At 43.2% G+C, this 27,266-nt stretch overlaps 1 long non-coding RNA gene across 1 annotated transcript; it reads right to left on the bottom strand.

Moving 5' to 3' along the window:
• Nucleotides 1-340: 340 nt before the first annotated feature.
• LOC143759494 (uncharacterized) lies at nt 341-7,354 on the bottom strand. Its single transcript, XR_013212233.1, has 3 exons — nt 7,148-7,354; nt 2,857-3,013; nt 341-514 (listed from the first exon to the last, which is right to left on the bottom strand). It is a non-coding gene; the product is annotated as an uncharacterized LOC143759494 (long non-coding RNA).
• Between the last annotated feature and the right edge of the window lie 19,912 nt (nt 7,355-27,266).

Here is a 27,266-nt window from a genome sequence, read left to right as displayed (position 1 = left end):
ACTGTATATACTTTTGTCAGAATCATATTGTTGTCAGCCATATTATAAGTACTCATGTTATACACCAATCGGACCGGTATGGACTGTTTAAGGTGCCACGGCATACCCTGACACCCCAGACGACACCTTACTCAGGTTGTCTCCGAGGGCCACATAGGGTCACAGTGCCACAAAGTGGTCCCTCCGGATCAAAATGTAGCAATTGCGACACCTATAAGATAGCCTGCACCATTGTCCAAGTCCCCTATTAGCCTTAAGATATACCTTTAAATGATATTCACATAAAATTGTTTCTTTTAATGCTTAATCTTTTTATTATTATTTAATCAATGATGCATCCATATATATAGCCAAATAGCATATAGAGCATAGATAAAAAATACAAAATTATATAAAAAATGTTTTTCGAAATAATATATGTAAATATAGATGACAAAATATATATAGTATTAATATCTTTATCCTCCACGATACCACATCTCTCCCAGGCAAGTTTCTTCACAATGATATACATCTGAAAGGCAAAGAAAAAACATTTATTTATTTAAAAACATAAGGGTGTATAATGACTGAATGGTTTTGTCATCAACTAAACCTCAATTATAAACATAGAACAAGGTCCGTACATACCCCTCTATAACACCGTATGAATTTTAAAATCCGCATTTAATCCGTTTGGTTTAAGTGTTTTAAGCTCATAAATCCACTTAAGTTCCTTCCTTTTTAGAATTTGTTCTCTATCCCCTCCCCTCCTCAAATTTGGGACCACATCTATAATTTTGCACTTAAGCTCTTTTTCAGTGTGATTATGTTCCACGAAATGTTTGGGAACTGGGAGATGCATTTTTTTCTTTCTAATCATATAGCGGTGTTGGTTCATCCTGACCTTGAATGAACATGTCGTCTCCCCAATATACCAAAGATTACAGGGACAGATCAAAAGATATATCACATGATCAGTATCACACGTGAGATATTCCTTTATATCATACACTTTGCCAGTTTCTGGGTGCTCAAACGAAGAGCCCTTTATCATGTGAGTACAATTCACACAATTGAGACAAGGAAAGCATCCTCTTTTCTTTTTGCCCGCTAATGTTAATTGGGGATTCTTTTTCAAAGACCCAATATCCGATTTCACTAAATAATCCCCTATGTTTCTGCTTCTTTTATAAGAGTATAACGGTGGCATAACAAACTCATTAATTTCTGGGAGACATCTACCCAGCATTCCCCAATGTTTTGTGATGATATCCCTCACCTCCTTACTCTCCTCTACATACGTCGTAACAAAGGGAACCCGATTGATCAGTTTTTTATTACCTATTTCCTTAGTAATTAATGTTTTCCTGTCCCTCTTTATTACATCCTCTTTAACCGACTTCAGAAGCTTCTTGGGATACCCCCTACTTGTAAATTTCTTTATCAACAATTCCAATGCCACATCCACATCTTCCTCCCTTTTAACTATTCGCCGCACTCTCAACAGCTGACTCAGTGGTATCGATTCTACCATCTTACGTGGGTGTTGGCTGTCATATGTTAATAGATTGTTCCTATCAGTTTTCTTGACAAAAAGTGTTGTAACAAGTTCATTTTCCTTTTGTTGAACTAACACATCTAAAAACTGTATATCTACCGTTGAAGATACCAATGTGAATTTTATTGTCTGGTCTATGGTATTGAGATATTGGTGAAAGTCATCCAACTCCTCCCTTGATCCTGTCCACAGGAGGAAGACGTCGTCTATGTACCTCCAGCACACCTTCACTTGTCTGAAATGGTGGGATACATAGACGAAGTCCTCCTCCAGGACCTCCATAACCAGATTCGCAAACGAAGGGGCCATATTGGCCCCCATAGCTGTACCGCGTTTTTGTGTATAAAATGTTTCACCAAAAAGGAAATAGTTTCTTTTTAAAATAATTTCCAGCAATTTCAAAACAAACGCATTGCCCTCTACTGTATATCCAGCTGAATCTAATTTTTTCTTAATCGCACTTAGACCCATCTCATGGTCAATAGAGGTATAAAGAGAGACTACGTCAAAGGATGCCAGTATTATCTCCCCGTCCAATTCAACTGCCTCCAATTTCCTAAAAAAATCTGTTGTGTCTTTTATATGAGATTTTCCTTGTTTCACAATGGGGTTAAAGATTTTATCTAAGAATATACCCATTTTTGCCCCGAAATTATGGGGCGCCCCGGTGGATTGTCCAATGTCTTATGTATTTTGGGGATTATATACAATACTGGTGTTGTTGGTGCTTCTACCCATAAATACTCATATAGTTGTTGATCTATAATGTTTGCATTCAATGCCTCTTTCAGGCAAATCTCAATCTCCCTTCCAATACTGAACTTTGGATCTCCATCCATTTTACAATATACATTTATATCCATCAGCTGTCTCTCAACTTCGAACATATACATTGACCTGTCCATGACGACGACAGCACCCCCTTTGTCCGTGGGTTTTATAATGATGTCGCCATCATGGACCAGTTCCTGCAGGGCCAAGAATTCTTCCTTCAAAATATTTGGGTGTTTATAAGCCCCCACACTATTACTTCTCAGTGTTTCAACCTCCATTGTGACCACTTTCTCAAACGCATCTATCACAGCCAAATTTACAGGTGGGACAAAGCTACTTTTCTTTCTCAAATCCAAAAAACCTAGATCAAATTCACTGGTTTTAATACCCTTGATTATATCCTTGTTATGAAACCACTCTTTAAGTCTAATTGCTCTAAAAAAACGTGCTAAGTCCAATTGTAGATTGAACCAGTCCATGTGTGTACACGGGCTAAACGACAGACCTTTACTAAGTACAGATATTTGCATATCAGTCAATACCTTACGGGAGATATTCACTACGAGTTCTGTTCCCGCTTCCTGAGATTCAATTGTCTCTGTGCTTGTGGTTGTACTTTGTTCCTTTCTCCCTTCTTTTTGCCTCCGGTAGTGGTGTTTGCCTCCTCGCCTTTTGCGTCCTCCATTCCACCTAGAACGTCTATAGGGAGTAAACAGATTATTAATCACAGAATCTTTTATTTCCCCATCGACTTTTCTCCTTTCCAATTGACCTCTTTTTTTCAGGGCATTTTAGTATTATCAAACTGCCAAGCATACACATGACCAGTTTCGTAATCTCCAGCATCCCTACTCCATTTTTTTCTTTTCACTTCCTCTAGATCTCCCCGAAACTAGGACATGTCCTTATCAACTTTATCCTTGAACAAAGTCCATTCTTCAGCTTTTAATATTTCCTGTATTTTTATTTCACATTCTCCAATGCTCTGTTGCAATTTCTTAATTTCCATTTGCAGAAATTCGATGTTCAATAGCATCACGTCCATGGCATATTTATTAGATATCATAGTAAACCTCATGCAAAATGTGGAATTATCCAAAAAAAGATTGGGTCTAATATTTGATCTTAGTCCTCTGGGGATTTTGTGCTCCTTATAATATTGCCCCAATGTTGTTAAATGCAGTTGCAAAGTAATTAAACGTCTAGCATCATTCTCATACTTTTTCTTCATTTCAATAATTGACAGTGTTTTGAGGAAAGCAGCATCACCCATGATACCATTAAGTATGCGTTCCTCATCCTCAATTGTATAATTGAAGACCCCAGGTTCCATAGAATTTTCATTCATGTTACCAAAAAATGGCTTAAGGATGTTGAGTACACAAAAAATAAAAAAGTTCTTTTAGTGTGCAATTATTTCCAGACATTTTTTTATATAATTTTGCATTTTTTTTATATAATTTTTTTAATATGTTTTATATAATTTTTTTTAGATAATTTTGTATTTTTTATCTATGCTCTATATGCTATTTGGCTATATAAATGGATGCATCATTGATTAAATAATAATAAAAAGATTAAGCATTAAAAGAAACAATTTTATGTGAATATCATTTAAAGGTATATCTTAAGGCTAATAGGGGACTTGGACAATGGTGCAGGCTATCTTATAGGTGTCGCAATTGCTACATTTTGATCCGGAGGGACCACTTTGTGGCACTGTGACCTTATGTGGCCCTTGGAGACAACCTGAGTAAGGTGTCGTCTGGGGTGTCAGGGTATGCCGTGGGACCTTAAACAGTCCATACCGGTCCGATTGGTGTATAACATGAGTACTTATAATATGGCTGACAACAATATGATTCTGACAAAAGTATACATATGGGTAATATATGCTAAAATCTTTTAATTATGGATAAATTATCATATTTTTAGAAAATGAGTACATTTCTTTATATATGGCCTGAATAGCAAGTGAGTATATAATAGACATTTCCTATTTTGAAATTGTATGTGCGGAGATAATGATGCCACAACAAGCATGGCGTCTATTTGCGCTACTGCGCATGCGCATACAGAAAATTGCCACACAAAGCTTCCTATTGGTTAGGTTTCCATTCCATGGCAGTGATGCGCTTGTGTCATGCACAGTGGGATGTAATGAACGGCGTTCAGCGTACATGGCGTCCTCCATGAGCCCACATGTCTCCAAGTGGTAAGTGGAAATATGATTAATATAATCAATGTAAAGAAATTGTTAATACAGCGATCGCAAGAAGCAATAAGTTTGTAAGATCAGAGACCTGAGAGGCAATGAGATGATATGTTTTAATATATATAAGCACCGAGCACTTTATATATGAGCACTCTAGGCTGCTATAACCGAGTACTGTATAATGCACTATTTTGCAAAACGCACTTTATTTAATGTAAATTGTAATTGGGACTAATTATTGATTGTTGAGACACATATAAATAAGCACTAAGTAGAGATACCCACTGCTTGAGAAAGGCTCAAATGGAGCCGAAACGTCGCCCAGTAAAGTGGGTTGATTAAATCTTCCACATTTTCACAGAAGAAATGGAGTGCTGCCTCTTTTTTTGAGCTCTTATAAACTTGGTGTAATCGTTGGACTGGTTGCCTGGGGCCTTGCACCCGAAGATAAGTATATATAGAAGTGTTGCGCTGTTCCCTTTTTTTGCTGTATTATATATCATATATCTATTATCTATCTGTTATCTATCTAGCTACTATCTATCATCTATTATCTCGCGCACTTGTAATACTGGTAACCATTACGCATCATACTGGTGACCATCACACATTACACTGGTAACCATCACACTGGTAACTTCTTCTTCATGTACAATAATCTCTGGAGGTGGAGTTATCTTCCAGTAGGGTCTCACCCATAGCCTGGAAGAGCTCATTTACATAAAAAACGATTTATCCACCACACGGCATGTGATATGAGGCAGACAGCTGTCTATAACCCGTGTGTCCATAGTAATAGTTTTGAACAAATGTAGTGATTGATTCCCTTTAAGACAGAAAGAGCCAGAAACAACAGAAGTCACTGCAGGATAGGCCTGAAAAGTGCCATGGCCTCCAGACTTCAGGCTGTCAGTGCTGAAAAGGATTCTCTATAAAGGGTTAAACATGGACATTTTATTTATTGGAAAGTGAATTTGTCCAATTAACTTCTAAGCCTCAAAATGAGGAGGATTGGTAGGAAAATGGCTGCAATCCCTGCACATTTCTTTTTATTCCCTTTAATTACACGTGAAAGTCTCCACTTCAATCGTATCTCAGTTGTTTCATTTTACATCCAAAATGGCGAAATAAGCAAAATAGCGGCCTGCAGAGAGAGAAATTACGAGGATCGTCACTGGCCAAAGATTTCTGGAAGTAACTGTATCTATTATCTAACATATGTCCATCTGTGATCGATCTCCCGCTGATACATAGATGATAAATACAAAGATAAGGCCCATTAGAATGAGAGCGACGATATGCCCAGTCTTCAGTCTACACTTACTTTAGCAATGTTAATATGTAAATAATATCATATATAGTAAAACTTCACTGAACTGAATCTATATCTATAAGCTGGTAGATAAATACATAAGACAGATGTCTATAGGCCAAAGTAAGGGTACCGTCACACAGTGCCATTTTGATCGCTACGACGGCACGGTCCGTGACGTCGCAGCGTCGTATGATTATCGTTCCAGCGTCGTAGACTGCGGTCACACGTTGCAATCACGGCGCTGGAGCGATGCCGAAGTCCCCGGGTAACCAGGGTAAACATCGGGTTACTAAGCGCAGGGCCGCGCTTAGTAACCCGATGTTTACCCTGGTTACCAGCGTAAACGTAAAAAAAACAAACCGTACATACTCACATTCCGGTGTCTGTCCCCGGCGTCTCAGCTTCTCTGCACTGTGTAAGCACAGCGGCCGGAAAGCACAGCGGTGACGTCAGACGTCACCGCTGTGCTCGCTTTCTGGCTGGCCGGCGCTCACAGTGCAGAGAAGCTGAGACGCCGGGGACAGACACCGGAATGTGAGTATGTACGGTTTTTTTTTTTTACGTTTACGCTGGTAACCAGGGTAAACATCGGGTTACTAAGCGCGGCCCTGCGCTTAGTTACCCGATGTTTACCCTGGTTACCAGCGAACACATCGCTGGATCGGTGTCACACACAACGATCCAGCGATGTCAGCGGGTGATCAAGCGACGAAAGAAAGTTCCATACGATCTGCTACGACGTACGATTCTCAGCAGGATCCCTGATCGCTGCTGCGTGTCAGACACTGCGATATCGTAACGATATCGCTAGAACGTCACGAATCGTACCGTCGTAGCGATCAAAATGGCACTGTGTGACGGTACCCTAAAGCTTTTCTAGAGGAGAACATATTGTGGGGTCACAGTATAAATGGCCAATCAGTATGTCTCTGGGGTGTGGGGGGAAGAGGGGGACCCCAACCACAGGGAAGATAAAGACTGTGCAGATGGTGTCCATGGTGGGGATTGAACCCAGGACCCCAGCACTACAGAGCTCTGGAGCATCCAGTGAGCCACCGTCGTAATCAGGTGCATGGCTATTTGTCTAGTCTTTCTCATAGAAGCACAATAAATGACGTCTGACAGACATTGATCAGTGATGGGAAGATGTGACAGATAATATAGGAGATATATCCAGGAGAGACATTGTAACAAGATGGCCAGGGGCAGTAGTCGCAGCCAAGTCAACTAAGCCACAGTCAGTATACACCCCGGGACCTTGTACATGAAATAAACAGGACTGATGCAACCCCATGGGATTTACCTCTTCGGTCACTGCAGTCCAGGCAATCAGGATCCAGAAGCACAGTTATGATCCAACAGGGATAACTTTTATTTATTTGTGAACAAATGAGGTAGAAAATGGTAGGAAAAGTGGTTGCAGTAAATCCAATAAAAGTTCCTGCTCTGTCACTATTGCTAGTCACTGCAGTGTCAGCAGAAGTAGTAGTGGAGATGCTTCAGTGGCCGGTATCTGGACGCTTATAGACCCTTTGGCTGAGCACTCACCCAGTCTCAGTGCCTGACAGTCCTGGCAGCAAATATTCTCCCCGGCTGGGGGTCTCTCATGCCCCAGACAGGAGGGGGGGGGGGGTTCTGTCCCGTACGAGGGACGCACATATGCCGGAATCTGGACGCTTAAAGTCCCTTCGGCGGGACACCTACGTAGTCCTGTGCCCACTTCACTGCCTGTGGGTCCGGGGGCAGCACTTTCTCTCCCCTCAACTTGCCATGGCCATGCCTAGCCAGGTTCTGCTGCTGGAAGCAGAGCTTCCTGCTTCTTTGAGGCTGCTAACCCAGCCTCTTTCATTAACTCTCTCTATCCCTGCACTAATTATGTCTAATACAGTGCAATGGCAATATACATTGACATGACACATATAAAGCATTTCACATTAGACAGTACATATGAGACATGGCACATTAACCCAATTAAAGATAAGGGAACCATTCAGGTGCCGTACGGGCTACATGTGCCTGGTATGCACGAAGGCACGTGAGGTTCTTGCCACCTCCTTACACCCCTCCTTGAAATATGTTTGTCCTAGACCATGGCGACACCTGAAAACACAAAGTGTTAGGGCTAGCGGAACGCACCAAATAATTAGAAAGATAGAGTAAGGTTCGTTCGCAGCCCGGGGTCCACCGTGCAGGGATGGAACCTCCTGCTAAGTAATGACGGACTATATGGCGGTACAATATGGATTCACACATGGGTTAACTTCACCCAGTATAAAGAAAGCGAACCCTGATGCGTCACAGGGCCGCGGTACCGCACAAAGAGCGCAAGCAAGGAGTCACAGAACTCTACCCCTAGACTCGGGATTAGAGTACAACTAGACCTCTTGCGCTCGACACCGCAACTGGGATGTCAGCGTAACCAAAATAATAATTTAGATGCACGGGAGTGCGTGCTCTGGCGGACGCCACTAACCACCCAGGCTTGGGTAAGCAAAGCGGTGTGAAAACGCACGGCGCCGCACTGGCGGTCACGGCAATTTGACTCTGTTTTGTGTGTCACGTGCTGATAGCTAAGTCGGGCGCTAGATAGCAATCATCCACCTTACGTGTGCAGTCATACACAAGGGAGGGAATAATTAATTAGCGACTTTCACACATCAACACACACACGTTTACAAGTGTACACTAGCGCATGGCCGAGCGGCCATGCGAACCTTTTATAGCGGCAGTGCTACAAGACCTTCCAGATGGACCAATAGGAGCTGCAACAGGACCTGAGCATGTGACCCCCAACCTAAAATGGGAGGTCATCCCATGGGCATGCTCAGTAAGGGAAAAGCAGACCTTTGTCCCAGAAATACCTGCTTGCTGCTGAACATTGCTGGCTACAAGGACAGAGCCTGGAAGGGCAATAGTAACCAGTTGTCCAGTATCAGCCTGAGCTAGATGCTGGGACCGACGTCTCCGCTGAGCAGACTCCACTGTGGCTGGAGAAGAATGGGAGACTGCAGTGGAGATTGTTGGAGATTCCCCCTGTGCAGAGGTGGGAACTCGACACCTAACACCACTGCACCACCATGTACATGTGGCCCAAAGATTCACTGGAAGAGGATTCCCCGCTGTACCTTCTGCTTCTCACACTCCTCAGCGGCGAGTTCAGGGTCTCCGGAGCTTCCAGCAGCGGCCGGCTCTGCAAACTTGGAGCCTCCCACTCCTGTGGCCCTCAGTTTCTTTTTGGGCACCTCTTCCCTCTGGCTTACTGCAGGGGTAGGGTAGCGACCATTGCAGGCAGCCGTGCATAACACCGCGCTTCCCACGCCTGTCTCTCCTCGATGCAGGAGAGCACTTTTATTGCCACTGCATATAGTCCCCGGGACTGCAATAGGTGAGGGGACAGGTGTGAGGGTAAGCATCGCACTCACTGTGACTGCATCTGGCTGCGACGGTCCTTCACTGTGGCCACACGAACTCAGGATATCACGGCCGCGGCAGTCCTTCCTTCCACCACTTCTACTTTCTCGACTGCTGGTTCTGGCTCAAGGTCCTCTGCATCCGTGGCGCTCCGGCTCCTGATGATCTTCCTCATCGGCTGCTGCACACGGACAGGTAAATTACTCGGCAATGGCATCTCTCTTCCTGTCATGCTATCTAGCTCTTCTGGGCTACACCCGTTCATGGGGGGACCACAATTGGCTGTTCCACCTGTTTCCTTGGGTTCTGCTGTACGGGAACTTCTTCGACTGCACCCATTTAGGGCGAGCCTTCTTCACAGGGGGTCGCAACCCCCTGCCTCTTGGTGCTAAATCTTCTCCATGATGCCTATGTAAGGCGGCAACATCTCTAATTTTCGCGTCAATGGCCACCATCTTCTGGGTAGCGGTCGGCGCCATCTTACAATCTCTGCCAGCCGCCACCTTTAATTCCTTAATGGCGGGCAACAAATCTCAGGCATTTCTTCCATCAGTCTTTAGGTTGCAGGGCTGCTGAGGTCGGATCCTGCCAACTACGTGAAGTGTAACAAAGTGGCCTGGGGCGGTAGTCCCTGCCGAGTCAACTAAGCCACAGTCAGTATACACTCCGGGACCTTGTACATGAAATAAACAGGACGGATGCAACCCCAGCGGATTTACCTCTTTTCCTCGGTCACTGCAGTCCAGGCAATCAGGATCCAGAAGCACAGTAATGATCCAACATGGATAACTTTTATTTATTTGTGAACAAACGAGGTAGAAAATGGTAGTAAAAGTGGTTGCAGTAAATCCAATAAAAGTTCCTGCTCTGTCCCTATTGCTAGTCACTGCAGTGTCAGCAGCAGTAGTAGTGGAGATACTTCAGTGGCCGGTATCTGGACACTTATAGTCCCTTCGGCTGAGCACTCAGTGCCTGACAGTTCTGGAAGCAAATATTCTCCCCAGCCGGGGGTCCCTTCTACCCACTCAGGACAAATTGGACAAAAACTTTTGGGGTCCAATTTCTTTTGTTACCCTTGGGAAAATAAAAATTTTGGGGGCTAAAAAAACATTTTTGTGAAAAAAAATGATTTTTTATTTTCACGGCTCTGCGCTATAAACTTTAGTGAAACATTCAGGGGTTCAAAGTTCTCACACCACATCTAGATAAGTTCCTTGGGGGGGGGGTCTAGTTTCCAATATGGGGTCACTTATGGGGGGTTTCTACTGGTTAGGTATTCCATCTAAGTCTGCATTCCAAACGGCGGTCCTTCCCTTCCGAGCTCTGCCATGCGCCCAAACGGTGGTTCCCCCCACATATGGGGTATCAGCGTACTCAGGACAAATTGGACAACAACTTTTGGGGTCCAATTTCTCCTCTTACCCTTGGGAAAATAAAAAATTGGTGGGGAAAAGATCGTCTTTGTGAAAAAATATGATTTTTTTATTTTTACGGCTCTACATTATAAACTTCTGTGAAGCACTTGGTGGGTCAAAGTTCTCACAACACATCTAGATAAGTTCCTTGGGGGGTCTAGTTTCCAATATTGGGTCACATGTGGTGGGTTTCTACTACTTAGGTACATTAGGGTCTCTCCAAACGCAATGTGACGCCTGCAGACCATTCCATCTAAGTCTACATTCCAAACGGCACTCCTTCCCTTCCGAGCTCTGCCATGCTCCCAAACGGTGGTTCCCCCCTCACATATGGGGGTATCAGCGTACGCAGGACAAATTGGACATAAACATTTGGGGTCCAATTTCTCCTCTTACCCTTGGGAAAATAAAAAATTGGGGGCGTAAAGATCATTTTTGTGAAAAAATATGATTTTTTATTTTTACGGCTCTACATTGTAAACTTCTGTGAAGCACTTGGTGGGTCAAAGTGCGCACCACACATCTAGATAAGTTCCTTAGGGGGTCTACTTTTCAAAATGGTGTCACGTGTGGGGGGTTTCAATGATTAGGCACATCAGGAGCTCTCCAAACGCAACATGGCATCCCATCTCAATTCCAGTCAATTTTGCATTGAAAAGTCAAACGACGCTCCTTCCCTTCCGAGCTCTGCCATGCACCCAAACAGTGGTTTACCCCCACATATGGGGTATCAGCGTACTCAGGACAAATTGCACAACAACTTTTGGGGTCCAATTTCTTCTCTTACTCTTGGGAAAATAAAAAATTGGGGGCAAAAAGATCATTTTTATGAAAAAATGATTTTTTTATTATTACGGCTTTGCATTATAAACTTCTGTGAAGCACTTGGTGGGTCAAAGTGCTCACCACACATCTAGATAAGTTCCTTATGGGGTCTACTTTCCAAAATGGTGTTACTTGTGGGGGGTTTCAATGTCTAGGCACATCAGGGGCTCTCCAAACGCAACATGGCGTCCCATCTCAATTCCAGTCAATTTTGCATTGAAAAGTCAAACGGCGCTGCTTCCCTTCCGGGCTCTGCCATGTGCCCAAACAGTGGTATACTCTCACATATGGGGTATCGGCGTACTCAGGACAAATTGCACAACAACTTTTGTGGTCCAATTTCTTCTCTTACCCATGGGAAAATAAAAAATTTGGGTTGAAAAGATCATTTTTGTGAAAAAATATGATTTTTTATTTTTACGGCTCTGCATTATAAACTTCTGTGAAGCACATGATGAGTCAAAGTGCTCACCACACATCTATATAAGTTCCTTAAGGGGTCTACTTTCCAAAATGGTGTCACTTGTGGGGGGTTTCAATGTTTAGGCACATCAGGGGCTCTCCAAACGTAACATGGCGTCCCATCTCAATTCCAGTCAATTTTAAATTGAAAAGTCAAACAGCGCTCCTTCCCTTCCGAGCTCTGCCATGCGCCCAAACAGTGGTTTACCCCCACATATGGGGTATCGGGGTACTCAGGACAAATTGTACAACTTTTGTGGTCCTTTTTTTTCCTGTTACCCTTGGTAAAATAAAACAAATTGGAGCTGAAGTAAATTTTTTGTGAAAAAGTTTAATGTTCGTTTTTTTTCAAACATTCCAAAAATTCCTGTGAAACATCTGAAGGGTTAATAAACTTCTTGAATGTGGTTTTGAGTACCTTGAGATGTGCAGTTTTTAGAATGGTGTCACACTTGTTATTTTCTATCATATAGACCCCTCAAAGTTACTTCAAATGTGATTTGGTTCCTAAAAAAAAAATGGTGTTGTAAAAATGAGAAATTGCTGGTCAACTTTTAACCCTTATAACTCCCTAACAAAAAAAAAATTTTGGTTCCAAAATTGTGCTGATGTAAAGTAGACATGTGGGAAATGTTACTTATTAAGTATTTTGTGTGACATATCTCTGTGATTTAAGGGCATAAAAATTCAAAGTTGGAAAATTGCGCAATTTTCAAAATTTTTGCCAAATTTCCTTTTTTTCACAAATAAACGCAGGTAATATCAAAGAAATTTTACCACTATCATGAAGTACAATATGTCATGAGAAAACAATGTCAGAATCATCAGGATCTGTTTAAGCGTTCCAGAGTTATAACCTCATAAAGGGACAGTGGTCAGAATTATAAAAATTGGCCCGGTCATTAACGTGCAAACCACCCTTGGGGCTTAAGGGGTTAAGTGGGTTTCTGTTTTCCTACAAAGAAATACACATTTAGGAGCTAATAAAACATATATCAACAGTACATACTTATCATAAGAGATTGTGAGGCATGTATTGATCATCTATGTAATATCTGGTATATATCCACGATAGATACGGCATTGTAGCCTGTATACGAGTACATATTGCATTATATTTGTAATCATTACCTGGGAAAGACCTCGCTGATGCAGTATAACTACCTGGTGTCTTGTCGCTATGGTATATGAGTCGTTTTTCACAACCTCGCATTTGTAACAGAATTTGGCAGTTCCGCACCCAATTTGTAGCCTCCCACATGGCTGCTTTTGTTAATGAGGACTGTGTTTCACTGTACTTATGAAAGTGATGGTCATTAGCAACTGGTAGAATTGGTTACTCATACACCCAACTATAATCCCTGTGTGCTAGAAGAACTGATGAATGAACAAACCAAAGATCCAATCCTGTCACTATTTGTTGACATATCCTTGGCTTGGTGTGTCACCATTTCCTGGTGCCTGATGGAGCATGCCGAGAGCTCTTGTGAAGTAACTGGTGGAGATTTTATAAACTGGGACACACACATTCATTACGAGACCCTGTTACCACATAGCAAACCCTATATGGGTGGCAAATAGTTTATACCAGTTGCCAGCACAATTCTGCCACTAGGATAACCTAATTCCTACAAATGACCGCTTTACAATTCCAGTTTTATTAAAGAAGCACCCCCCCCATCAAAGATTGTATCCTCTTAATATACTGTATTGCAATAATCATATTCATTATATTAAACAGCACTGTGAACTTACATGTGCTTCTCACAAACTTAAAGGGAACCTGTCACCCCCCCCCAGTCGTTTCAAACTAAAAGAGCCACCTTGTGCAGCAGTAATGCTGCATTCTGACAAGGTGGCTCTTTTAGTTCTGGGTGCTGTAACTAGAGAAATAATCCGTTTTTTAATTTGTCAGAAATACCTTGTCTTCAGTCAAGGAGGCCGGCGTTTCCCCCCTGCTTCAGACAGCACACAGCTGTCACTCACATCTTCTTGGCGGCGGGCGCCGCCTCCTCCTCACCGCTGTTTTCAAAATAGCCGGCGCCTGCGCTCTTTTCCCCTGCCTGGTGCAGGCGCAGTGAGCGCTGCCCGTCTTTCCTCATTTGCAGTCCAGCTGACTGCACCTACGCGGCCGCCCTGCCTGTGAATCCCAGCCCCGCAATGTGAATAAATCATAAGTCACTGCGGGGCTGGGAATCACAAGCAGGGCGGCCGCGCAGGCGCAGTCAGCTGGGCTGCATATGGCAGGGGAAAAGAGCGCAGGCGCCGGCTATTTTCAAAACAGTGGTGAGGAGGCGGCGCCCGGCGCCAAGAAGACTTGAGTGACGGCTGTGTGGCGTCTGCAGCAGGGGGGAAACGCCTGCCTCCTTGACTGAAGACAAGGTATTTCTGACAAATTAAAAAACGGATTATTTCTCTAGTTACAGCACCCAGAACTAAAAGAGCCACCTTGTCAGAATGCAGCACTACTGCTGCACAAGGTGGCTCTTTTAGTTTGAAACAACTGGGGGGGGGGGGGGGGGTGACAGGTTCCCTTTAAAATATCATCAAAAAGTGAATTTATTTAAATTCTTCAATACAAAAAGTGAAACTCATATTATATAGTCATTACAAACAGAGTGATCTATTTCAAGTGTTTATTTCTGTTAATGATTATAGCCAATGAAACCCCAAAAGTCATTATCTCAGTAAATTAGAATACTTTATAACACCAGCTTGAAAAATAATTTTAAAATCCCAAATGTTGGCCTACTGAAATGTATGTTCAGTAAACACACTCAATACTTGGTCGGGGCTCTTTTTGCATCAGTTACTGCATCAATGTGGCGTGGCATGGGGGCGATCAGCCTGTTGCACTGCTGAGGTGTTATGGAAGCCCAGGTTGCTTTGTTAGCAGCCTTCAACATGTCTGCATTGTTGAGTCTGATGTCTCTCACCTTTCTCTTGACAATACTCCATAGATTCTCTATGGGGTTAAGGTCAGGCGAGTTTGCTGGCCAATCAAGCACATTGATACTGTTGTTTTTAAACCAGGTATTTGAACATTTGGCAGTGTGGACAGGTGCCAAGTCCTGCTGGAGAATAAAATAAAATGTCCTGGTAGACGGTTGCGCTGACTTTGGTCTTGATAAAACACAGTGGACCTACACAAGCAGATGACATGGCTCCCCAAACCATCACTGATTGTGGAAACTTCACACTAGACCTCAAGCAGCTTGAATTGTGGCCTCTCCACTCTTCCTCCAGACTTTGGGACCTTGATTTCCAAATGAAATGCAAAATTTACTTTCATCTGAAAACAACATCTTGGAAAACTGAGCAACAGTCCAGTTCTTTTTCTCCTTAGCCCATGTAAGGCGCTTCTGGCATTGTATATTGGTCATGAGTGGCTTGACACAAGGAATGCAACACCTGTAGCTCATGTCCTTGATACGTCTGTGTCTGGTGGCATTTGATGTAATGACTCCAGCATCAGTCCACTCCTTGTGAATCTCCTCTAAACCTTTGGCCTTTTCTAAACAGTCTTGTCAAGGCTGCGGTTATCCCAGTTGCTTGTGTTACCACACTTTTTCCTTACACTCAACTTTTAATTAATTAATATGCTCGGATACAGCACTCTGTGAACAGCCAGCTTCTTTAGCAATGACCTTTGTGGCTTACCCTCCTTGTGGACTGTGTCAATGACTGCCTTGTGGACATCTGTCAAGTCAGCAGTCGTCCCCATGATTGTGGAGCCCACTGAAACAGACTAAGGGACCTTTTTAAATGCTTAGGAAGCCTTTGCAGGTGTTCTTTTGTTAATTATTCTAATTTTCTGAGTTAATGACATTTGGGTTTTCATTAGCTGTAAGCCATAATCATCAACATTAACAGAAATAAACACTTGAAATAGATCACGCTGTTTGTAATTACTCTATATAATATACGAGTTTCACTTTTTGTATGGAAGAACTGAAATAAATTAGCTTTTTGATGATATTCTAAGTTTGTGAGAAGCCCCTGTACAACTGCTAACTTTGCCTTTCTATGCAGTCAATTACTCTGTTTTCTCTGCTCTAAATAGAAACAGGAAATATCTTGTCCCTGCATTTATCATTCCCCTCTTCAATTCCTGACTAGTGATGAGAGACCACTAAAATGCTCGGGTGCTCGACACAAGTACTGAGTCTAATGGAAGTCAATGGGAAACTCAAGCATTTGAGATTTGGAGGAGTCTAAAAATTGATGAATTCAATGTTAACAGTGCTGAAATGGTGGGGAAGACCCCTGGAAGCATCTCTGCATCCAAGGTCGCTGCTGGGAACACTGTTGCCAGTGTATTATGATAATTTTATGGACTGAAAATAAAACATACAAAACCGAAGATAACATTTTTTCCTGTAAAATCCATTTGAACCCTTTTCGCGCCAGAACCTGTTTTTTTGTCTTCGTGACTGAGCCAATTTTTACAATTCTTACCACTGTCACTTTATGTGGTTATAACTCTGGAACGCTTCAACATATCCCAGTAATTCTGAGAATATTTTTTCATGACTTATTGTACTTCATGATAGTGGTAAAATTTGATTGATATAACTTTCGTTTATTTCTAAAAATATCAGAAGTTTGGCAAAACTTTTAAAAATGTTACGATTTTCAGACTTTTAGTCTTTATGCCCTTAAATCAGAGAGTTATGTCACACAAAATAGTTCATAAATAACATTTCCCACATGTCTACTTTACATCAGCACAATTTTTGAAGCATAATTTTTTTTTTATGAAGTTAGAACAGTTATAATTTGATCAGCAATTTCTCATTTTTCCATAAAATTTACAAAACCATTTTTTTAGGGACCACCTCACATTTGAAGTGACTTTGAGGGGCCTGACAGAAAATACAAAAAAGTGACAATTCTAAAAACTGCACCCCTCAAGGTTCTCAAAACAGCAGTCAAGTTTTTTAAACCTTCAGGTGCTTTACAGGAATTAATAGAATGTGAACGGAAAAAATTAACATTTGACTTTTTCCCACAAAAATGTTACTTTAGCGCCAAATTTGTCATTTTCACAAGGGCAACAGGAGAAAATGCACCATAAAATTTGTTGTGCGATTTCTCCCGGGTATGTAAATACTCCATATATGGTGGAAAACTACTGCTTGGGTGTACGGCAGGGCTCTGAAGGAAAGGAGCACCATTTGAGTTTTGGAATAGTTGCCGGACTCCCTATACAGAGCCCCTAAATGCTAGAAGAGCAGAATCCCCCCTTAACCCCTTCATGACCCAGCCTATTTTGACCTTAATGACCTGGCCGTTTTTTGCAATTCTGACCAGTGTCCCTTTATGAGGTAGTAACTTAGGAACGCTTAAACGGATCCTAGCGGTTCTGAGATTGTTTTTTCGTGACATATTGGGCTTCATGTTAGTAGTAAATTTAGGTCGATAATTTCTGAGTTTATTTGTGAAAAAAACGGAAATTTGGCGAAAATTTTGAAAATTTCGCAATTTTCACATTTTGAATTTTTATCCTGTTAAACCAGAGAGTTATGTGACACAAAATAGTTAATAAATCACATTTCCCACATGTCTACTTTACATCAGCACAATTTTGGAAACAAATTTTTTTTTTGCTAGGAAGTTATAAGGGTTAAAATTTGACCAGTGATTTCTCATTTTTACAACAAAATTTACAAAACCATTTTTTTTAGGGACCACCTCACATTTGAAGTCAGTTTGAGGGTTCTATATGGCTGAAAATACCCAAAAGTGACACCATTCTAAAAACTGCACCCCTCAAGGTGCTCAAAACCACATTCAAGAAGTTTATTAACCCTTCAGGTGCTTCACAGCAGCAGAAGCAACATGGAAGGAAAAAATGAACATTTAAATTTTTAGTCACAAAAATGATCTTTTAGAAACAATTTTTTTATTTTCCCAAGGGTAAAAGGAGAAACTGGACCACGAAGGTTGTTGTCCAATTTGTCCTGAGTACGCTGATACCTCATATGTGGGGGTAAACCACTGTTTGGGCTCACGGCAGGGCTCGGAAGGGAAGGAGCGCCATTTGACTTTTTGAAGGAAAAATTGGCTCCAATCTTTAGCGGACACCATGTCGCGTTTGGAGAGCCCCCGTGTGCCTAAACATTGGAGATCCCCCACAAGTGACCCCATTTTGGAAACTAGACCCCACAAGGAACTTATCTAGAGGCATAGTGAGCACTTTAAACCCCCAGGTGCTTCACAAATTGATCTGTAAAAATGAAAAAGTACTTTTTTTTCACAAAAAAATTATTTTAGCCTCAATTTTTTCATTTTCACATGGGCAACAGGAGAAAATGGATCCTAAAATTTGTTGAGCAATTTCTCCTGAGTACGCCGATACCTCATATGTGGGGGTAAACCATTGTATGGGTGCACGGCAAGGCTCGGAAGGGAAGGCGCGCCATTTGACTTTTTGAATGGAAAATTAGCTCCAATCGTTAGCGGACACCATGTCGCGTTTGGAGAGCCCCTGTGTGCCTAAATATTGGAGCTCCCCTACAAGTGACCCCATTTTAGAAACTAGACCCCCCAAGGAACTTATCTAGATGCATAGTGAGCACTTTAAACCCCCAGGTGCTTTACCGAAGTTTATACCGCAGAGCCGTGAAAATAAAAAATAATTTTTCTTTCCTCAAAAATGATTTTTAGCCTGGAATTTTTTATTTTCCCAAGGGTAACAGGAGAAATTGGACCCCAAATGTTGTTGTGCAGTTTGTCCTGAGTACGATGATACCCCATATGTGGGGGTAAACCACTGTTTGGGCGCACGGCAGGGCTCGGAAGGGAAGGCACGCCATTTGGCTTTTTGAATGGAAAATTAGCTCCAATCATTAGCGGACACCATGTCGCGTTTGGAGAGCCCCTGTGTGCCTAAACATTGAAGCTCCCCGACAAGTGACCCCATTTTGGAAACTAGACCTCCCAAGGAACTAATCTAGATGTGTGGTGAGCACTTTGAACCCCCAAGTGCTTCACAGAAATTTATAACGCAGAGCCATGAAAATAAAAAATAATTTTTCTTTTCTCAAAAATGATTTTTTAGCCCGCAATTTTTTATTTTCACAAGGGTAACAGGAGAAATTGGACCCCAATAGTTGTTGCCCAGTTTGTCCTGAGTATGCTGGTACCCCATATGTGGGGGTAAACCACTGTTTGGGCGCACGTCAGGGCCCGGAAGGGAGGGAGCACCATTTGACTTTTTGAACGCAAGATTGGCTGGAATAAATGGTGGCGCCATGTTGTGTTTGGAGACCCCTGATGTGCCTAAACAGTGGAAACCCCTCAATTCTAACCCCAACACACCCCTAACCCTAATGCCAACTCTAGCCATAACCCTAATCACAACCCTAACCCCAACACACCCCTAACCACAACCCTAACCCCAACACACCCCTAACCACAAGCCTAATCTTAACCCTATTTCCAACCCTAGCCCTAATTCCAACCCTAACCCTAAGGCTATGTGCCCACGTTGCAGATTCGTGTGAGATTTTTTTCGCACCATTTTTGAAAAATCCGCAGGTAAAGGGCACTGCGTTTTACATGCAGATTTACCGCAGATTTCCAGTGTTTTTGTGCGGATTACACCTGCGGATTGCTATTGAGGAACAGGTGTAAAACGCTGCGGAATCCACACAAAGAATTGACATGCTGCGGAAAATACAACGCAGCATTTCTGCGTGGTATTTTCCGCACCATGGGCACAGCGGATTTGGTTTTCCATAGGTTTACATGGTACTGTAAACCTGATGGAACACTGCTACGAATCTGCAGTGGCCAATCCGCTGCGGATCCCCAGCCAAATCCGCACCATGTGCACATAGCCTAATTCTAAGGGTATGTGCACACGCTGCGGAAAACGCTGCGGAAAACGCTGCGGGTCCGCAGCAGCGTTTCCGCAGCTGCGGGTCCGCAGCAGCGTTTCCGCAGCTGCGGGTCCGCAGCAGCGTTTCCGCAGCTGCGGGTCCGCAGCAGCGTTTCCGCAGCTGCGGGTCCGCAGCAGCGTTTCCGCAGCTGCGGGTCCGCAGCAGCGTTTACGCAGCTGCGGGTCTGCAGCTGCGGGTCCGCAGCAGTTTCCCATGAGTTTACAGTTGAATGTAAAGCTATGGGAAACAAAAACGCTGTGCACATGCTGCGGAAAAAACTGCGTGGAAACGCAGCGGTTTACATTCCGCAGCATGTCACTTCTTTCTGCAGATTCCGCAGCGGTTTTACAACTGTTCCAATAGAAAACGCAGTTGTAAAACCGCAGTGAAATCTGCAGAAAAAACGCAGAAAAACAGTGGTAAATCCGCGGTAAATCCGCAGCGGTTTTGCACTGCGGATTTATCAATTCCGCTGCGGAAAAATCCGCAGAGTACCAGAATACGTGTGCACATAGCCTTACCCTAGCCCTACCCCTACCCCTAACTCTACCCCTAACTCTACCCCTAACTCTACCCCTAACCCTAACCCTACCCCTAGTGGAAAAAAAAATATATATATTTTCTTTATTTTATTATTGTCCCTACCTATGGGGGTGATAAAGGGGGGGTTCATTTACTATTTTTTTTATTTTGATCACTGTGATGGGTTATATCACAGTGATCAAAATGTACATTGAACGAATCTGCCGGCCGGCCGAGTCGGCGGGCGCACTGCGCATGCGCCCGCCATTTTGGAAGATGGCGGCGCCCAGGGAGAAGACGGACCGACTCCGGGAGGATCGGTAAGTATGAAGGGGTGGTGGGGGGGTGAATCGGAGCACAGGGGGGTGGATCGGAGCACAGGGGGGAGCGGACACTAGGACGGGGGAGCGGACAGGCGGACGCAGGGGAGTACCGGACTGAACGGAGGACCGGGGAGCAGATCGGTGGCAGTGGGGGGGGGGGCAGATCAGGATTTCCAGCCATGGCCGATGATATTGCAGCATCGGCCATGGCTGGATTGCAATATTTTACCATTTTCATAGGTGATATATTGCAAATTGCTCTGATTGGCTGTTGCACTTTCAGCAGCCAATCAGAGCGATCGTAGCCACGTGGGAGCAAAGCCACCCCCCCTGGGCTAAAGTACCACTCCCCCTGTCCCTGCAGATCGGGTGAAATTGGAGTTAACCCTTTCACCCGATCTGCAGGGACGCGATCCCTCCATGACGCATACGGTGCGTCACAGGTCGGATTGGCACCGACTTTCATGACGCAGCGTATGCGTCAAAGGTCGGGAAGGGGTTAAATGACTCCTTTTTGGAAATTACACCCATTTGAGAATTTATCTACAGATATAGTGACGATTTTGAGTCCACAAGTGTTTTCCAGAAACAAGCAGCACTGAATGTTGCCAAGTGAAAATTTCAAACTGCCGCTGTAGTGACCAGTACTTTGCAGTCACCAGTACGTTATGCGCAGCCAATGCTTCTGGAGACATGCACCCATAAATTAGGCGGGTTCTCATTGCTTCAGAAATGCCAAACATGTGGATGCTAAATTTGGATTAAGCACACTGGGGCTCAGAAGGGAGAGGGCATTTGGATTTGGGAGTGGAGAATTTGCTGAATTTCTATTGGAGGGTGAGGAGCCATTTAGCTTTTCCAGAGCCTTTGTAATACCAGTAACATGGAAGCCCCCATTATTTCCATTAACAGATGACAGACCTGAGTGAGGGTTTTCTTTTTTGTGGATTCAGTTGAAGCTTTTATTGGGAACATTTTACATAACATTTATGATCACATTTATCCCGCGCTCTACTCTGAGCACTTACATCGGGGTTTACATCTAAATCTCTGAGTGGCTTGATTCAGATGAAACCTCTGAGGGATCCATTCACGATACTGAGGCAGCAGAGTTACTCTGGCCTCTGTTCAGTGTTGTTCTTTTCAGAAGTGCACAAAACTGGCAGACCATGCTTTTATGTATGACTAATATTTTTTTAAAGTTTTGCTGCTTTTTCACAATAAAAACTATTTTATAGAATAAACAACTGTTTTTGCATCACTTTATTCTGAGAGATATAACTTTATTATTTTTCTGCTGTTGGAGCTGTACGGCAGCTTGTTTTTTGCGGCACAATGATGTTTTCAATACTACTATTTTTATTTCGACTTGACTTTTTGACCACGTTTTATTCTATTTTTGTTTGGTGGCATGATGAAAAAGCATGGTTCTTGCTCCTTTTGGTCCAGATGGATGGAGTAGTGGATGGTTGGTGGATGGCCACCATGTCCCAACAAGACTGTGACGTTAGCAAGGAGGTGGAGGAGTCATGTTTTGGGCCGGAATCGTGGGGAAACAGCTGGTAGGGCCCTTTAAGGTTCCTGAAGGTGTGAAAATGACCTCTGCAAAGTATATAGAGTTTCTGACTGACAACTTTCTTCCATGGTTTAAAAAGCAGAAACGTGCCTTCAGGAGCAAAATCATCTGCATGCATGACAATGCACCATCTCATGCTGCAAAGAATACCTCTGAGTCATTGGCTGCTATGGACATAAAAGGAGATAAACTCATGGTGTGGCCACCATCTTTCCCTGACCTCAACCCTATAGAGAATCTTTGGAGTATCATCAAGCAAAAGATCTATGAGGGTGGGAGGCAGATCACATCAAAACAGAAGCTCTGGGAGGCTATTCTGACTTCATCCAAAAACTCACAAGTTCAATGGATGCAAGAATTGTGAAGGTGATATCAAAGAAGGGTTCCTTCCTAGGGTTCTGTGCCTAATAATTTGGAACAGTGCATTTTGAGTTTTTATTCATTTTGGAGATTATACTGCTATCACTGGAAGGATTCTTCAATAAAATTTGATTTGTATACTCTAACGGGTGATGACTTTTATTAGACTGACTGTCATTTGCACCAATCATTTAGGAAAATCCGAGAAAAATATCATTTGCATAATAATTTGGAACATGGTGTATTCACACAGTGTTTTTGCATGCTTGCATTGCTTTCAATGGTGAAAAAAACAATTCGCCAGGAAATGTTATTTTTAAATTTTACTACCTTATCTGGACATGTGGTGTGTGTGACATGATCAGACACATCCTGTTTAATTTATGAAAGAGGAATTCTGAAAGTTACACATTTTTTTCAGGGTCATCAGGTGGTCCTTACTATTGTTAGAGTGCCAGCAGTCGGCCCTCACTATTGTTAGGCGGTTCTCACTCTAATTTTAGAGGGCCAGCAGCCAGCCCTCACTAAACATTTTTGGAGGGCCAGCAGCCGGCTATGCTTTGCATAGCTGTATATTGCTACTGCAATGTAATTTATCCATCTGAGGTGGATAAGTTTTATTTTCTGTATTAATACTGTAAGGGTAAGTTCACACAGGGCGTTTTTTTGTTGCTTTTTTATGCTAATTTTCAGCTGCTTTTTACAGTACCAGCAAAGTCTTTGAGATTTCAGAAATCTCATGCACACACATTGGTTTTTTGTGTGATCAGTATTTTGTGCTGTACTGCATTTTTTGGACATAGAGCATGTCACTTCTTTCAGCGTTTTTGCTGCATTTTTTCAGCGTTTTTCACCTATTGACTTGAATGGGTGTTGCAAAAACGCAGCAAAAACGCAGGTATCATTATTTGCTGCATTTTAATGCTGAAAATTCAAGGACATTAGCATGGGCAAAGAGAAAATAAACGCAGCAAAAAAAACACAGCAAAAAAACGCACCAAAACCTGTGTTTTTGATGCGGCTTCTTTTCTGCCAAGATCAGGTTTTGCTGCAGAAAAAAAAGGAGCAAAAACGCCCTGTGTGAACTTACCCTAAAAGTTTGAAACTTGGATGGCCAGCAGGAGGCCCTAACAATTTATAGAGGGCCAGCAGGCGGCCCTCACTATTTTTAGAGGGCTAACAGGCATCTTGTGAACAGATGAGACCAAGATAGAACTTTCTGGTAAAGCACATCAATCTGCTGTTTACCGTAAATGGAAAAAGGGCTACAAATAAAAGAACACAGTATTTACATTCAAATATTGTGGAGGTTTATAGATATTATTATTATAGCGCCATTTATTCCATGGTGCTTTACATGTGAGGAGGGGCATACATAAAAAACAAGTACAATAATCTTAATCAATACAAGTCATGACGATATATTGGTGTTGTTTTGCTGCCTCTGGCACTGGTTGCCTTGAATGTGTGCAAGGCATCATGAAATGTGAAGATTCCCAAAGGATTTTGGATCACAATGTAGTGCCCAGTGTCAGAAAGGTGGGTTTGCATCCTAGGTCATGGGTCTTCCAGCAGGACAATAACCCCAAATATACTTCAAGAAGCACCCAGAAATGGATGGAAACAAAGCACTAGAGAGTTCAAAACTTTTTCTAAGTACATATCATCATAAATACAATCTGTCAATGAGTGCATGGAAAAAAAGCTGCAACAATGATTATAATTTATAAGGTAATAATCCCTGACTACCTGCCTGTAATAAGCTATTCCTACTGCCAAATCTCACCATAGAAGAATTGCAGATAAGAACGGTAATTTTGCAAAATATAGAAGGTATTTGAATCGGCTCTGAAAAGATATTTTCTTGTATGTGACAGCCAAAAACTCTAGATGAATGAAAAGAACAATGCCAGCTTTGATGAATTTCTAAGTACAGATCACCATAAAAAAACAAGAACCTGTCAATGAGTGCATGGAAAAAAGCTCCAGCAAGGATTACTTCTGGCTAACACAGTGCAAAGATTTACATGTTTCCTGTACCAACAAGGAATATAATTTACAAGGCAATAATCCCTGACTAGATGACTGTACTATGCTATCCCTACTGTGATACCTCATTGCAGAGACAGGGATGTCAGCATGTGCTCTAGTCTGCTGGCTCAAGACAGCAGGGACCATCCCACCAAAAGCCCGCTTTCCTTTTAGTGTGGACATAATACTACTTAGACAACACAGGGTGAGGGTAAAACAGTGTGGCAATACTGTATTGAATCACAAAACAGCCAAATAACACATAGAACAGTCCCTGCAAAATACCCAAGATGGTGCAAATTACAGAGTCTCACCTTTCCGCTGACTCACCAGGATTAAAACCAGCTGCGACTTCCAGGGCCAACTACCCCCACCTGTGGTTCGCACAGAGAGGAGGTAACAACAAGCTTAGGAAGCTGACAGTCCATTGAGGTACAAGACGAGTTGACTGGAGGGTCACAACCTGGCTTCTCCGAACATCTCCATGGGTCTCAGGTGACCGGTGGGTCCAAATCTTGACTTCCTCAAACCTATCCATAGGTTCGGAGAAGGACAAAGGAGCAGATCTGTGTTTTCACCAAGGGTCCCCTAGGTTGGAATCCTGTAGAATGTCAAATCTGTGTCCCTCGTGATAGAGCCATGACATTCTGGAAGCTGTATTGCAGAGTGTTCCTAGCTGTGGGTTTGTAATGAGCCTCTGGTTCTCTTGTTACAGAGCCATATCCCCTTTTTATAGTTGACAACTGTTGTCATTCAAGCCAACATCCACAGGTCAAGAGGAAGGGGTAATGAGGGTAACTCACATTGTTTTATTATTTATAGTTTATCCCTCAATGTTTGCAAGTCAACAAACTGCATGGTCTGGACAATGTGCAATCAACATATTAACAAACACCATTGTTCAGTAACCTGAATCCCTGTCTTGAAAATATATCAGTACAATAAACTGTAGCAGCTGATATAAGAGGTAAATAACCATTCAGCAATTTACAAATATCAATTCAACCTACAAGAAGAGTCAACGTTTCAGACTCTTGACCAACTGAAGAAAGAAACACAAATTCAAAAGTCAACATATACACTGCTCAAAAAAATAAAGGGAACACTAAAATACCACATCCTAGATATCACTGAATTAAATATTCCAGTTATAAATCTTTATTCATTACATAGTGGAATGTGTTGAGAACAATAAAACCTAAAAATTATCAACGTAAATCACAACTAATATCCCACGGAGGTCTGGGGTTGGAATGATGCTCAAAATCAAAGTGGAAAATGAAGTTACAGGCTAAATCCAACTTCAGTGGAAATGCCTCAAGACCAGGAAATGTTGCTCAGTAGTGTGTTTTGCCTCCACGTGCCTGTATGACCTCCCTACAACACCTGGGCATGCTCCGGATGAGGCGGCGGATGGTCTCCTGAGGGATCTCCTCCCAGACCTGGACTAAAGCATCCGCCAACTCCTGGACAGTCTGTGGTGCAACGTGACGTTGGTGGATGGTGCGAGACATGATGTCCCAGATGTGTTCAATCGGATTTAGGACTGAGGAACGGGCGGGCCAGTCCATAGCTTCAATGCCTTCATCTTGCAGGAACTGCTGACACACTCCAGCCATATGAGGTCTGGCATTGTCCTGCATTTGGAGGAACCCAGGGCCAACCGCACTAGCGTATGGTCTCACAAGGGGTCTGAGGATCTCATCTTGGTACCTAATGGCAGTCAGGCTACCTCTGGAGAGCACATGAAGGGCTGTGCGGGCCTCCAAAGAAATGTCACCCCACACCATTACTGACCCACTGCCAAACTGGTCATGCTGAAGGATGTTACAGGCAGCAGATAGCTCTTCATGGCGCCTCCAGACTCTGTCATGTCTGTCACGTGCTCAGTGTGAACCTGCTTTCATCTAAGAAGAGAACAGGGCGCCAGTGGCGAATTTGCCAATCCTGGTGTTCTGTGGCAAATGCCTAGTGTCCTGCATGGTGTTGGGCTGTGAGCACAACCCCCATCTGTGGACATCGGGCACTCAGACCATCCTCATGGAGTCGATTTCTAACCGTTTGTGCAGACACTTGCACATTTGTGGCCTGCTGGAGGTCATTTTGCAGGGCTCTGGCAGTGCTCCTCCTGTTCCTCCTTGCACAGAGGCTGAGGTAGTGGTCCTGCAGCTGGGTTGTTGCCCTCCTACGGCCCCCTCCACGTCTCCTGGTGTACTGGAATGTCTCCTGGTAGCGCCTCCAGCCTCTGAACACTACGCTGACAGACACCGCAAACCTTCTTGCCACAGCTCGCTGTCACGCTCACGACCTGACTGCGGAGTGAGTTCAGGGGGTTTGTGGCCCCACTGTGCCACGAACCAGACTACCCTGGAAGGGGCGGGACTATGACAGCTGCCTTGGTCTTCACTGGAGGCTTTGATGGTGAGGTCAGACTTGTGCAGCAGGCAGCTGCCAGGTGCTATTCCAAGGTGGTGTCTGGCTGTGGCTGCTGATCCCACTTGGGAAACAGGAACACCAGGGTTGGTGCGGGCATCATGCAGGACTAGCAGATGAGCACGGATGAAACTCAGACGAGTAGGCTGGCACAGCTGAGACACAGAGCTGGCAGAGA

This window comes from Ranitomeya variabilis, chromosome 1, assembly GCF_051348905.1.
Source record: "Ranitomeya variabilis isolate aRanVar5 chromosome 1, aRanVar5.hap1, whole genome shotgun sequence".
Taxonomy (NCBI): Eukaryota; Metazoa; Chordata; class Amphibia; order Anura; family Dendrobatidae; genus Ranitomeya; species Ranitomeya variabilis.
Note: the sequence above shows the minus strand (reverse complement) of the source record. Positions and strands in the feature narration are given on the sequence as shown.